The sequence below is a fragment of the Mus caroli genome, chromosome 14 (assembly GCF_900094665.2).
Source record: "Mus caroli chromosome 14, CAROLI_EIJ_v1.1, whole genome shotgun sequence".
Classification (NCBI taxonomy): domain Eukaryota; kingdom Metazoa; phylum Chordata; class Mammalia; order Rodentia; family Muridae; genus Mus; species Mus caroli.
This window is the reverse complement of record NC_034583.1, coordinates 23022394-23027483: the sequence shown is the minus strand read 5'-3', so window position 1 is coordinate 23027483 and position 5090 is coordinate 23022394. Positions and strand designations below refer to the sequence as shown.

At 52.1% G+C, this 5090-nt stretch overlaps 1 long non-coding RNA gene across 2 annotated transcripts in view; it reads right to left on the bottom strand.

The window, feature by feature from the left end:
• Positions 1-1321, bottom strand: part of LOC115029257 — a 36801-nt gene extending 35480 nt beyond the window's left edge. Inside the window, exon 1 of one of the 2 annotated variants that reach the window (XR_003834838.1) lies at positions 1109-1321. This is a non-coding gene — a long non-coding RNA (uncharacterized LOC115029257). Of the gene's footprint in view, positions 1-398; positions 773-1108 lie in introns of those variants that run through there. The other variant, XR_003834837.1, reaches the window with a different exon arrangement.
• Between the last annotated feature and the right edge of the window lie 3769 nt (positions 1322-5090).

Here is a 5090-nt window from a genome sequence, read left to right as displayed (position 1 = left end):
TGATGAATACAGCAATCACAAGACACACACCACCAACTTGGGGCCAGTAACTGCTGTGAGTGACCCGCGGGGAAGAGCGCCCACCAAGTAAAAAAAAAAAAAAAAAAAAAAAAAAAAGCCCTACAGGAGACGGGAGCGTCCCACCCCACTGCACCGCAAGCTCTAAAGATGACCTGGCTTTGACAGCTTAGTTTGAGACCCCACGCGAACAGCTGGCATCTCGGGGGGAAACTTAACACGACGTCTATCCTTTCCGCGGGAATTTATCTCGAGTCTCACAAGGCTTTTCTGCTCCGCAAAGAGCAGGCCTTGCTTCCCAGGACACAGGGCTCGCCCCTCCAGCGTCTTTACAGCGAACAAAACAAGACTTGGGAACAGAAAACGAAACGGTCACGGACCTGTCGAGCGGCCTCAGGACGCTCCCCAGATCCGCGCAGGGGGTCGGGCGGCGGTGCCTCCCCAGGCGAAGCGCCGGAGAGGCCGGAGCCACCGGTTGCGGTGGAGGCTCAGACTCGGCCACCGAGCTTGCTGTCGCCGCTGCCGCCTAGGCCCTGCGAAGTTGAGCGGCCGCGCGGGCTGCGGGTTCGCGCCCCGCCCGGAGCGAGCCCGGGGGGGCGGGTCCGCGGGGGCTCGGCGGGAGGCCGCTCGATGGGGGCAGGGGACCGGAGCCTGCAAGTTGGGAGCCCGCTGCCGCCACCCGGCCACTTTGGCCTCTCGCGCCCAGCTGGGCTGACGCGCGCCGCTCGCCCGTTCTCTCTCTCTCTCTCTCTCTCTCTCTCTCTCCCGGCGCCGCCGGCCTCCGCCGCGGCCGCGAGGTGCCCGGGCGCGTCCCCGCAGCCCCCGCCGGCCGACGCGCCGAGCCTCGGGACCGCGCCAGGCCGCGCGCGCGGGCGCCGCGTCCCCCGTTCGCCCCCCCCTCCAGTCGTCCCCCCCGCCCAACATGCCGCCGCCGCCGCCGCCCGTTGGCGCCTCAGCTCGCGCGCTCGCCGCCCGCCGGCTCCCGGCGCTTCCCGCTGGCAAAGTTGCTGGGCCTCTTTGGGAGGGCGCCGCACCACCCCTCAGGCCGCCGCGCGGGAAGGCCCAGCCGGCCGCCCCGCTTTTTTTTTACCTGACGGGAGTTTTCGCGCGCGCGCTTGCTCGCTCGCACGCCCGCCCGCTCGCTCGGTTTTCTTTCTTTCCTTCTTGGCGCTCGCCCGCGCGGGGCGCCTTTTCCGCTCGCGCTGCTCGCGCCCTCCTTCCTGCTGAGCCCGGCAGAGCGGGGCGGCCGGCAGCTCTCCCCGCCCCCCTGCACCCGCGCTCCGGCGGAGGCGGCGGCGGCGGCGCTCCGCGCTCCGACTCATTCCAATATGGCACGGACGCAAGGCGCATGCGCCCGCGCCCCCCCCACTCCCTCCCCCAGCTCCGCGGTCCTCCCTCCCGGCAACCCGCGCCCCTCGCTTCGCGCGCGTGGCACTCCCGACCCGGCCTCCCCAAGCCCACCGGCTCGCGGAGCTGGAGCTGCACGGGAGACGACGCGTCCGCGGGCCCGGGTCCATAACCCGCCGCTTTGCTCGCGTCCCCCTGTCCGCACCTCGCCGAAAGACACCCGCGAGGCCGTGGCGCTGGGCGTCGCGGCGTGAGCCTCTGATCCCCGACGGCGCCATGGACCGAGAACGGCTTGGAGACGGCGTCCTCGGGCTCAGGAGGCGCGTCCTGGCCTTGCTTGGGATTCTGGAGAGAAAGACCTCACCTCGGGCTTCTGGACCGGGCGGCTCGGGACCCCGCGAAGTCCCTGATCCATCCGTCCCTGGCGAAGCGCGCCACTGTAGCCCGCACGTGACCACCTCGAGCAAGATGGTATTAGCAGAGAGGCAGCAGTTCTGCAGGTCCCCAAGGGGCGCATGCCGTGGCCGAGGGAGCTGCGCCCGCCCGCCCGCCGGCCGGACCACGTCGGGAATCCTACATGTTCTTTGAGATCTAGCAGGGCACTCTAGTGCTCATCTGCCGAGTCCGACTCGAACGCCTCTACGTACCTCATGTCCAGGCTCTGTAAATGAGTTGTCCTGCCGCAAAGGGGCACAGGCTGACCTAAGAACTTCAGGAGAAGCTCAAAAATGCTGTGAATCAGCCTCGAATCGGAAGGTGCCCACAGGCAGTTAGACGTTCGGCTACTCAACCCTTCTTCAGCAAGCACAGGTGTCAATAGAAAGCACACCCACCTGCTCCAGAAAGTTCCCTCAGAAGAAAATCCCAGCGCCTGTGGGATCCCGGAGTGCCAATGAGACCAGACTCTCCAGCCTAAGATGGCCTCAGTCAGGGGCTCCTACTCAAGGAAGACTCCTTTCTTTTAGAGAAGAGGAGGCGCCCACACACAGAGACACACACGAAGGTCTTGGGATGCTCCCATTAGCATCTTTCTCATGTTTTGGGCAACCTTGGGAAATATGCACATTACAAACTCCAGATGATTTTTTTCTTTTTGTAAGTGTAAGCACCATTGAAAAGACAAAGTAACAAGAAAAAAAAAAAAAGAATGTAAAAGGATATTCAATTATTACTACACAATTTGAGCTCCCTCCACCCTACCCCACTCCCGCCAAAAACAAAAAACAAAAAAACCTTCTTCATAGATCGTGCTTGCAAGCACACATTTTCTTTTATTTGCTACTATGACTAACATTTTTTGTTTGCATGGTCGTTTTTAAGGTATATAGTTCCTACTTGTGTATTTTATTGCATTGCAGTTGTCTGCTAACACATCCATGCGGTCCACGGGTGAGCTGAGTTTCTAGGAATGGGAAAGTTTTCAGGTAGAAAGCTGTGAATGGCCCTCTCTTGCCCCAGTTCTTTCACCAGCAAGGTAGATTGTAAGGAATTGAATGCACATTCCTAAACACTGAGTGACAACTTTTCTCCCCTACATTAATGATGCCTAGTTTAAGATGACCTTATTTGCCACTTCTTGGATGACTAAACATTCAAAATTTCCCCATTTGCTATCTGTATTTCCCCTTCTGTACATAACCTATTGTTCATATCTGTTGTCTTGAGTTGAATCTCTTCTAACTTAAAAAAAAAAAAGGCTTCTTTTTTTTTTCTTTTAAGAATCTTTCACTTTTGTTATTGAAGGGAATGTTGCCCCTGTCTGAAGTTCTTTTTTGTTTTAGTTTACAGTTCATCTGTCATTCTAGTCCTCTGGGTGTTGTTTGTTTGTTTACTTTTTTGTTTTTATTTTCATTGTTGATGCCAACAAAGTGAGCTTTCATACACCTGTCTACTGGTATAATTTCTTTGCATATTATTCTAAGATCATCTATCCAATCTTTGCTCTATTTTGGAGTATATAGATTAAAATGTAGCTCTAATTCCCTTCCTCTATTACAATGGTTATTGTTTATGCAGTCACCATTTATTAAATAATTTCCCCTTGTTTTTTGCTTAGCAAAACCTATATTTTTGCTAAACTTTTGCTTTTGGATTGTGTGTTTCAGAATCATTCAGTTCCTCCCATAGACCTTGATTTCAGCAAATACTGTATAACTACTGGTTCTTTGAAATAGTTTTTGCATCTGACAAGGGTCAATTTCGACCATGAGAACATTTTTTTTAATTTTTTTAAAGATTTATTTATTTATTATATNTAAGTACACTGTAGCTGTCTTCTGACACTTCAGAAGAGGGAGTCAGATCTTGTTATGGATGGTTGTGAGCCACCATGTGGTTGCTGGAATTTGAACTCAGGACCTTCGGAAGAGCAGTCAGTGTTCTTAACCACTGAGCCATCTCTCCAGCCCAAGAACATTTTTTTAATAGGGTTTACATACCCATACATGCCCTTATAATTATATAAGGGTTAAGAGCATTGGTTTCAGGGCTGGAAAGATGGCCCCACAGTTACCAGTACATATTGCCCTTGCAAGAGACCCAAGTTCAATTCCCAGTGCCTACATGGAGTTCACCTCAGATTGTACTTGAGCTCCAGGGGATACAATGCCTCAGACACCAGCACTCACATGTTCATGCCCACACACAGGCACATAATTAAAAAATAAATAAATAAAACCCTTTAATTCCAGCGTTTGGGAGTCAGAGGCAGGCAGATCTCTGGTCTACAAAGTGATTTCAGGGCAGCAAGACTACACTGTAAAACCCAGTCTCAAAAAAAAAAAAAATCTAAAAAGAACAAAGAACATGGGCTTTGAGAGTAAACAAGGCTCAACACTGAGCAGCTCTGTGACCTAAGTTACTGCCTAGTCAGGCCTGACAGTTTGGGTTTATAAATGGGGATCAGAGTAATACCACCCCACAAGTTCACTGGCTGGCACACAGTAAATGCTTAATGTGAGTTACTGTTGTTAATCATGTCTTCTGTTCCAAAGAAGTAAATTATGGAAAGTTGCAGTGAACCCATTTCTTTGTACAATAACACTTATAATGATGGTAATAATAATAATTGTAGCCAAAGGTGGCGGGCGATACGAGTAGTAGTAGTAAGGTTGGAGCTGGAGGTGGAGGTGTATGGCCAGTGGAGGTGATTTTCCAGCTCCTGGAGGTCCCAGAAGGAAAGTCATGAGTATCAGGTCAGCCAGGCCTACATAACAGAACTCTATCTTAAAAAAAAAAAAAAAAAAAAAAAAGATGTGAACCAAGAATGGTGCCATAGGCCTTTAATCCTAGCAATCAGAAGGCAGAGGCAGGCAGACCTCCATTCATTAAAGCCATCCTGATCTATTTAGCAAGTTTCAGAACAGCCAGTGCTAGCTACATGGGAAGATCCTGTTTCTTTACACACGCCCCCTCCCCCCACAGAGGGTTGCAGCTGACACTGGAGTTGCATTAATATAGGAACTGGTTTTGACAAATAAAATATAACATTTCATTTTCCAGCCACCACCTATGCTGTCTTTCAATTTATTCAAATACAAACTTTCAGAAGCCAACTCTCTTGTTGCCTCCAGTATTTCTCCACTGCTCACCTCATGACCCCTGATGAAGAAGGGCAAGGAGCCACAAGGAACTGCTCAAACTACCATTTGAACACCTGTCTTTGGTTGTGCGTGTTTGTGTGTGTGTGTGTGTGTGTGTGTGTCCCTCCCTTCCAACGTCCCTCT